Below are 10317 nucleotides of genomic sequence, written 5' to 3'. Positions count from 1 at the left end.
ATGATTTATATTCCTTTGGGTATATACCAGTAATGCGATTGCTGGGTCAAATGGTGTTTCTGGTCTAGGTCTTTGAGGAATCACCACACTGTCTTCCACAATGGTTGAACTGATTTACATTTCCACCAACAGTGTAAAAGCATTCTTTTCTCTCCGCAGCCTTGCTAGCATCTGTTGTTTCCTGACTTTTTAGTAATTACCATTTTGACTGGTGTGAGATGGTATCTCATTGTGGTTTTGATTTGCATTTCTCTAATGATCAGTGATACAACTCCCTTTATCTTTTTTTTTTTTTTTTTTTTGAGACGGAGTCTTGCTCTTTCGCCCGGGCTGGGGTGCTGTGGCCGGATCTCCGCTCGCTGCAAGCTCTGCTTCCTGGGTTTACGCCATTCTCCTGCCTCAGCCTCCCGAGTAGCTGGGACTACAGGTGCCCACCACCTCGCCCGGCTAGTTTTTTGTGTTTTTTAGTAACTCAAGCTGACTTCAACTCTTCAGGCAGAGCTCAATTCTTTGGACCAATTGCCAATCAGGAAATCTTTGAATCCATCTATGACCTGGAAGCCCCCACTTCTAGATGTCCCACCTTTCCAAGTCAAACCAATGTATACCTTAAATATATTGATTTATGTCTTTGCCTGTAACTTCTGTCTCACCAAAATTATATAACCAAGTGGTAGCCCTACCACCTTGGGCCCATGTTCTCAGGACCTCCTGAGGCTGTGTCATGGGCTATGGTTCTTCACCTTGGCAAAATAAACCTCTCAACTGATTGAGACCTATCTCAGATACGTGGTTTACACTACCTAACCATTTTCTCTATCTGATCCCTTTCTGATCCCTTTTCTCCCAATCTTAGAAGATAAGGAGTTCCTCCAATTCGAGACTAGCCCCCAACATCCCCATCTGTACTTGGATCCCAACCTCATGCACTCCTGAGTTGTCTCTGCCTCCCCCTGGATCTTATCTCATTAGCTTGCCTCACTTTCTGCTTTATCTTCAGTCTTTCATTCTTTGCTTCTCCCTGCCTCCCTATAAACACACTCAAGGCTTTCTTCAGGCTAAAACAACATGCCCTTCTCCATCTAACAACTATATAATCTCTCTCCTCATTTCCCATTCATTTCACAGTCCACTGCATTGGAGTGGATCACATTCTGTTCCTACCTTTCCTCGGAACTGCTCTCACCAAGATCATCCATCAACCACCAATTGCCAACTCTGGAGGATAAGTTCTACTTCCAAGCTCTTAGACCCCTGCTGTACTTGAGTCCATGGATCATCCTCCTCCTTAAAGCTCTCTGTTCTCTGGGCCTTCAGGACTCTGCACTCTCCTGATTGGCCATACCTTATGAACATTCCTTCTCTCTCTTTGATTGGTCACCCTTCCTGTGTCTAGTCCAAAATGCTGCTGTTATCTCTCTATTGCTTGCATTTTGTCTACACTTTCTCCCTAGGTAATCTTATTCTTTATCATGCTCCCAATTACAGATCTATATTTTATCAGAAACTGTTGGAGCCAGATGGCTTCAGAGTTTAGGATTTTTAGATTTTGGAAAGGTAATATAACATATAGTAAAAATTACATACTGGTCCCAGTAGAGTTTGGGACAGCACCCATAGTTAAACAAATGGATATTTCTGTAGCAAAACGCAGAAATATTCACACTAAGTAGGACTTTTCAAAGCGGCTGCAAATAGTCCTCTCATATGTTCAGGTCATGTTTCGGGGTCAAAGGGGCTCAAATCTGATCAGGCTTTGTCACCAAATAAGTTTTTTAAAAACTGTTGTTTTTTAGATTTTCTTTTGAATTTGGAAACTACAGGTAAAGGATTATAGACAAATACTACTGGTGTGCTGATAACTCCCAAATCTTCTATTTCCAGATCATAGTTCTCCCTGGGGCTTTAGGTTTAGGTAAAAGCCAGCTGGATACCTCAACCTGGAAGTCTTATGGATATATCCAGCTCAGTTCACCCAAAACTTGAATGTCTTCCCATCTAAGGTCTGGTCCTCTGAGAAACAGACTCTGAAGCACGTATCTGTGTGCAAGACATTTATCAATGGGACACCATTTATCAGCTCCTCCCTTGGAGCTCTGGGGCTGGAATGACCCATCAGAGTTTTCCTGAATTAAGGAAAGCAGCCTGGCTTTTGTGACCCTATGTCGACCAGCCATCAAATGTGGGCTGCCCCTGTCAAGGCAGTATAACCTTGAGCAAAGCAGCTCCCCAGACTACAGAGGGCTCAGCTGTAAGCCATCAGCAACCATCCTTCCTGGAGGCTGGGGAAATGATGGCTTCTGTCTTGAAGCAGGGCAGCACAGCATCTACTTCAAGCTCTCCTTCTAGTTCGTGTGTGTGCCATCCAGCCAGGCACCCAAGTCAATAGCTTCCAGTCATCCCTGACTCCTGTTTCTTAGCACTTCTACATCTGATAACTCATCATGTCCTGCCAATTTACTCTTCTAAAAATACTTAAAAATCTGCCTCATCTCCTCCATCCTTATGTCCAATGTCCTAATTCAGATTCACACTGTCTTTCTTGCCTTGTTTACTGCAGTTGCCTCCTACCTGTTCTCCTTCTTTCACTCTTTCCCCAGTTACACTAATTTCCCATGTATGTAACAGAACGAACTATGTAAAACTCAAATTTGAACACGATGTTCTGCTACTAGAAATGTTCTAATAGCCATTGCTTACAGGGTAAACTCCAAGTTCCTTAGCCTATTATAAAAGGCCTCTCTGATCTGGGACCTGTCTAGCCTTCCTCAGCCACTTAGCTGGCTCACAACACTTAACATACTAGCCTCCTCCTCTACCTGCCTCTTGTTTCCCTTACACTCTGCTGCTGCTTGCCTCCATGCTGAAGCTCACGTGGTCCTCTCTGTGTAGATGCCCTTCACTCCACACACAACTTATCCTATAAAACTTGACTCAGTTGTCACTTGCTTTATGGACCTTCCCTAACTCCCCATCCTCAGTCTTGGTTGGGTGCCTATTCTCTTTGCATTTATGATACCCTATCCATACATCTACCAATGCACTTAGCACACTGTGTTATAATTAGATGTGTTTGTGTTGTTGCTTCTTGAAAGCCAGAACAGTGTTCTCATGTTTTCAGAAGTAGGGACATAATAGGCCCTTAGTAAAAGCTTGCTGAATGAATGAATGAATATGAGTTTTTTTAACTCCAAAATCCACACATTTTCCTTTAAACTATGTTGTCTATGCTGCAATGTCAATGCCTTCAGCATCCCTTGCTGCTCTGGTAATCGTAGTGGCTGAGGTTTTTTAGACTTTAGTGTGCACTAGGTACCATGTTAAGGAATTCGTACACATTTTCTCATTTTATGCTTAACCAGTTTGGTAAGGAAAGCACCATTATTCTCTCCTTTTCCTGAGGAAGAAACTGAAAATCTGAGGGCTTGGGTGACTTGCTCAAAGTCACAGAGCTAGTAGGCAGTAGAGCTGGAATTTGAATCAAAGTATGCCTGACCTCAGAGCATGAGTTCTTAACCACTGTGCAACAAGGCTTCTAGGAACCCCTGAAGCCTTGTTGAGCTTCTGATCTGCAGACTTGAAGCTGCAAAGGAGCTCTTGAGAAGATACTTATTAAACTGAGGCTTAAAAGATCTGGTTAGTCCAGAGTTCAGAACACGCCATTCTCCCAAATAAAACTCTTCACTGACTTCCTACAGAACATTGAATAAAACCCAGATCTGAAAAATGGCTCATAAGGCTTTGAACACCAAGGCCCCTGCCTTTCTCTCCATCTTTATACCCTCCTGCTACACTCTTTCCAGACCCACTGTAGTTCTCTCTGCAGTTGGAACACCCCAGCTCTTTCTAGCCCCAAGGCCTTGCATGTTCTTTGCCCCTGCGGGACTGCCCATTTCTACAATCTTTTCCTTCCATTTAGCTAGCTCTTTCATAACTATATAAATGTGGCTTCATAAAAGGTTTTCAAAGTAGTTCCCATTATCATCAGCCTCATCTCCTTATTTCCTTCATAGCATTTATCATGATTTGTAAGTATTTTATTTCTCTTTTGTTGTTTTTATCTGTTCCACTAAAGCAGGGTCTGTTTCTTGTATTCCCAGAGCCTCGTTCTGTGAATGGAGGAATAGGTGTTAAATGAAACAACTTTGTTGAAAGTTGTTTACCTATAAGATGTCTACCATTTAAAAAACAGAAAATAACGAGCTTTGGTGAGGATATAGAGACATTGGAATCCCACTGGTGGGAAAGTAAAATGGTGCAGCTGCTGTGGAATACAATATGGTGGTTCCTCAAAAAATTAAAAATAGAATTACCATATGATCTAGAAATTCCGCTTCTGGGTATATATCTAAAAGAATTAAAACTAGGGTCTTGAAAATCTATTTGTACCCCCATATTTATAGCAGCATTATTCAAAATAGACAAAAAGTGGAACCAGCCCAGTATCCATTAACAGATGATTGGGTAAGCAAAATGTGATATACACATACAATGGAATATTATTTTGCCTTAAAAAGAAGGAAATTCTGACACGCCCTCAAGGATGAACCTAGAGGACATTATGCTAAGTGAAATAAGCCAGTTGCATAAAAGCAAAAATATGTCATTCCACTTATATGAGGTACCTACAGTAGGAAAATTTATAAACACAGAAAGTAGAACAGTGGTTCCCACAAGCTGAGGGGAGGGAGAATAAGGAGTTACTGTTTAATGGGTACAGAGTTTTAGTTTCGTAAAATGAAAAAAGTTATATAGGTGGTGGTGATGGTATGAAATACTTAATACCACTGAACTATATACTTGAAAATGGTTAAAATGGTAAATTTTATGTTACGTGTATTTTACCACAGTTTTAAAAGAAGGAAAGGAAGTGTATTAGTCCATTCTCACACTGCTATGAAGAACTGCCTGAGACTGGGTAATTTACAAAGGAAAGAGGTTTAATTAACTCATAGTTCAGCATGGTTGGGGAGGCCTCAGGAAACTCACAATTATGGAAGAAGGGGAAGCAAACACACCATTTCTCACATGGCAGCAAGATAGAGAAGAATGAGTGCACAGTGAAGGGGGAATCCTCTTATAAAACCATCATATGTCATGAGAACTTACTATCACAAGAATAGCATGGGAGAGACCACTTCCATTGATATAGTTTGGCTCTGTGTCCCCACCCAAATCTCACCTTGAATTGTACTTCCATAATTACCATGTGTTGTGGTAGGGACCCGGTGGGAGATAACTTAATCATGGGGAAGTTTCCCCCATACTATTCTCAGGTAGTGAATAAGTCTCATGAGATATGATGGTTTCTTCAGGGGTTTCCTCTTTTGCATCTTCCTCACTCTGTCTTTGCCTGCTGCCATCTGCGTAAAATGAAACCTGCTCCTCCCTGCCCTTTGCCATGATTGTGAGGCTTTCCTAGCCATGTAGAACTGTAAGTCCAATTAATCCTTTCTTTTGTAAATTGCCCAGTCTCAGGTATGTATTTATCAACAGCATGAAAATGGACTAATACATAAAATTGGTACCAGTAGAGTGGGGCATTGCTGAAAAGATACCCAAAAATGTGGAAGCAATTTTAGAATTGGGTAATAGGCAGAGGTCAGAACAGTTTGGAGGGCTCAGAAGAAGACAGGAAAATGTGGGAAAGTTTGGAACTTCCCAGAGACTTACTTAATGGCTTTGACAAAAAATACTGATGATATGGACAATGAAATCCAGGCTGAGGTGGTCTCAAATGGAGATGAGCAACTTGTTGGGAACTGGAGCAAAGGCGACTCTTGTTACTTACATTTTAGCAAAAAGACTGGCAGCATTTTGCCCCTGCCCTAGAGATTTGTGAAACTTTGAACTTGAGAGAGATGATTTAGGGTATCTGGTAGAAGACATTTCTAAGCAGCAAAGCATTCAAGAGGTGACTTGGGTACCGTTAAAGGCATTCAGTTTTAAAAGGGAAGCAGAGTATAAAAGTTTGGAAAATTTGCAGCCTGACAATATGATAGAAAAGAAAATCCCATTTTCTGAGGAAAAATTCAAGCTGCCTGCAGATATTTGCATAAGTAACGAGGAGCCAAATGTTAATCACTGAGACAATAGGGAAAATGTCTCCAGGGCATGTCAGAGACTTTTGTGGCAGTCTCTCCCATCACAGACCCAGAGGTCTAGGAGGAAAAAATGGTTTTCTGGGAAGGGCCCAGGATCCCTGGGCTGTATGTAGTCTAGAGACTTGGTTCTCTGTGTCCTAACCACTCTAGTCATGGCTGAAAGGGGCCAATGTAGAGCTTGGGCCATGGCTTCAGAGGGTGCAAGCCACAAGCATTGTCAGCTTCCATGTGGTGTTGAGCCTATGGGTGCACAAAAGTCAAGAATTGAGGTTTGGGAACCTTCACCTAGATTTCAGAGGATGTATGGAAATGCCTGGATGTCCAGGCATAAGTTTACTGCAGGAATGGGGCTCTCATGGAGAACCTCTGCTAGGACAGTGTAGAAGGGAAATGTGGGGTGGAGCCCCCACACAGAGTCCCTACAGGGGCACCACCTAGTGGAGCTGTGACAAGAGGACCACCATCCTCCAGACCCCAGAATGGTAGATCCACCTATAGCTGCACCATGTCCCTGAGAAAGCTGCAGACACTCAATTCCAGCCCATGAAAGCAGCTTGGGTGGGGAGGCTCTACCCTGTAAAGCCACAAGGATGGAGCTGCCCAAGACCATGGGAACCCACCTCTTGCATCAATGTGACCTGGATGTGAGACCTGGAGGTCAAAGGAGATCATTTTGGAGCTTCAAAATTAGATTGTTCTATTGAATTTTGGACTTGCATGGGCACTGTAACCCCTCTGTTTTGGCCAATTTCTCCTATTTGGAATTGTTGTATTTACCCAATGTCTGTATTTCCATTGTATCTAGGAAATAACTACTTTGCTTTTGATTTTACAGACTCATAGGCAGAATAGACTTGCCTTGTCTAAGATAAGATGTTGGACTGTGGCCTTTTGAGTTAATGCTGAAATAAGTTAAGACTTTTGGGGACTATTGGGAGAGCATGATTGGTTTTGAAATGTAAGGACGTGAGATTTGAAAGGGGTAAGCGGTAGAATGATATGGTTTGGCTCCATGTCCGCACCCAAATCTCATCTTGAATTGTATTCCCATAATTTCCATGTGTTGTGGGAGCGACCCAGTTGGAGATAATTTAATCATGGCAGAAGTTTCACCCACACTGTTCTTGTGGTGGTGAATAAGTCACACTAAAGCTGATGGTCTGCTTTTGCATCTTCCTCATTCTGTCTTTGCCTTCTGCCCATCCATGTAAGATGCGACTTGCTCCTCTTTGCCTTCCACCATGATTGTGAGGCTTCTCCAGCCACGTGGAACTGTAAGTCCAGCTAACCTCTTTTTTTGTAAATTGCCCAGTCTCAGGTATATCTTTATCAGCAGTGTGAAAATGGACTAACACACCCATGATTCAATTACCTACCAGGTCCTTCCCATGACACTTGGGGATTATGGGAACTACAATTCAAGATGAGATTTGGGTGGGGACACAGCCAAACCATATTGGGAGAAAGTTATCTAACTACTTAGTAGCACTGCTGATCTCCTGCCTCCCAGTCCGGTTTCCTCTCATTTACACATGCTGGCTTCTCTCAGAGTATCATTTATTGGCTAAGCATTATAATAATGTGCTCTCCCAGCAGAGAATACCTTTCTAGGACATATCAAAAAGGTAAACTTTAGAGTTTACTTAAACTCATATCTTCTGTATCAGTCAGGGTGAAGATAGGGTTAAGATAGGCAGGAAGCCACTGCTGCTGTTTGAGAGGAAGGGGAGGAAGTGGTCACTGGAACTCGAAGAGCTGTGGTTGTATGAGAGGCATTGACCTTTGGTAGAGAAATGTTGCTGTGCATTTACTGCTAACAAGGAGGTATCTGGTCAAATAAATGTACCTTCTTCTGGTCTTCTGTTGCTGATGCCTCCCATTGGCTGAACCCAGCTGGAAGTCAGAGGGCAAGAAAACCTGTTGATGCAGTTCATAGGACCCAAAAACATTGAGTAGAGGGGAAAGGGTAGAGAATAGGTTTGAAGGTGGCATTATACCAAACTTCATTTTAAAAGTGAAAGCACTCAGACTCTGTATTAGTCATAGTTCTCTAAAGAAATAGAACTAATAGAATATAGATAAACAGATAGACAGAGATATAGATATTTCAGAAGGGATTTACTACGGGGATTGGCTCACTTGATTATGGAGGCTGAGAAGTCCCACAATATCCTGTCTGCAAGATGAACAAGGGAAGATGGTAGCATGGCTCAGTCCAAGTTCAAGGGCCCGAGGACCAGAGGAGCCACCGGTGTAACTCTCAGTCCTAAGCTGATGGCTTGAAAACTGGGGAGTATCTGGTACAACTCCTGGAGTCCAGAGGCCTGGAAGTTCTGATGTCCAAGGGCAGGAGAAGATGGGTGTCCCAGTTCCAGAAGAGAGTGAGCAAATTTGCCTTTCTTCTGCCTTTTTGTTCTGTCAGGCCCTGAGCCAACTGGATGGTATGGGCCTTCACTGGGTGAGGGGGGAATCTTCCTGGTCCAGTTATTCAAATGCCAGTCTCTTCTGGAACACCCTCACAGACATACCTAGAAACAATGCTTCACCAGCAGTTATCTGCATGTCCCTGAATCCAGTCAAATTGACACCTGAAATGAACCATCCCAGACCCAAAGAATTAAATGACTTGTTTCATGTCATTGATAGATTAAGATTCTCACTGTATTTATGACCTAATAATTGGGTTGTATTCAAATGGTGATAAAGAATGAGAATACAAGTCTAAACTTGGAAAATCTGCCACAAACAGAACACCTAAAAAAGTTTTGTTTTTGAAAGAGAGTGATATGCACATCTTCCACAGAATGAGCATTCATTAGGAGTTTTTATGCTTTGAACTTTGGAAGTCTGATTCATCACATGTTACAAAGAAAATAATCTTAAGACATTGAGTTTTCTTCCTGCTTCTGCCCTAATGATTATCACAGTTTATGGGACATTTAGGAGAAGCTGAAGCAGAGTATTAAATTATAGATGTTTAGTTAAAAACAAGATAGCTAACTCAAAGAACCTTGTTGAAGAGAGTCACAGAGTTGCATTCTCAAACATGGAGTTTTCATAATTAAAGGACTTTGAGACAACTTTTCAGGCTCATAGAAGTTCACAAGATGGTTCTTAAAAGAAAATTGATGTGACAAGACTTTTGAGCATAAAATACTGAAACTTTAGGGGAATAAAGCAAAAATTGTACTTTTCTTTCTTTAAAGGAAGTGATGCAGTATAGTAATTAAGTAATTAAGTCCATGTTCAAGAATCAAAATTCTTGAGCCCTCTGTTCATGGTTTCCTTTACTGTTATTTGAGAAATAAAGGCAAATCTTGCTTGTACCATCAAGGTTACAGTTTTCTAATTCCTTTGGCTGAGATTTGAATGGATTCACTAAGTTCTGTTTCCTTCTTTGCCCACCTTTTCTATGCCACAAATATTGCTTGTTCCAAGGCTTAGAGAAATTTTGTTATCTTTTCTGGTAGGTTTCTTGTGGTTCTTGTATGAGCAGCATTCTGCAAATGGGCATAACTTATTTATGTAGTATGTGCCTTATGTGAAGGAACTTAATATTCCTTTGAAGGAAACCAGTTAGAAACTTAAAAAATCTGAATTCTAATATGCTCAAGGATAGCTGATCTAAGCAAGAATCTATAGAGTGCCAAGACTATGTGTTTGCTTAGCTGGTTTTAAAATAATCTAACAAATTGGGGGATTTGATTCATTTAAAAGAATGCTACATGAAATAAGCATTTAATATTAGACTCTATAGTGTTTTAAGTTACACCCTACGTGCCATGCAGCCACCAGTAAAATAAAAGGTAAGTAGCTTAGATTAAGTTCACCATTATTCTGTGAAAAGAGATAAAAAGTATAACCTAAAACTTCAGAGAGTTAATATGGTCATTTTAGTAATTGATTACAAAGGGGAAGATTATAGAGAAGTGCTATCACAATAATGAGAGATTACTTGAAGCTTATGTTTCACAGTGAGAGGAGAAGGGAACACACATTAAGTGCTTGCTAGGTGACTGAACATTGCTGAGTGCTTTATGTATGTTGTTTTATACAATATTGTCAAAATGCAGTTGGGTATGGTGGCTCATGCCTATAATCCCAACACTTTGGGAGGCCGAGGAGGGTGGATCACTTGAAGTCAGGAGTTCGAGACCAGCCTGGCCAACATGAGGAAATCTAGTCTCTACTAAAGCTACAAAAATTAGCTGGG

The sequence above is a fragment of the Papio anubis genome, chromosome 3, assembly GCF_008728515.1.
Source record: "Papio anubis isolate 15944 chromosome 3, Panubis1.0, whole genome shotgun sequence".
NCBI lineage: Eukaryota > Metazoa > Chordata > Mammalia > Primates > Cercopithecidae > Papio > Papio anubis.
Note: the sequence above shows the minus strand (reverse complement) of the source record.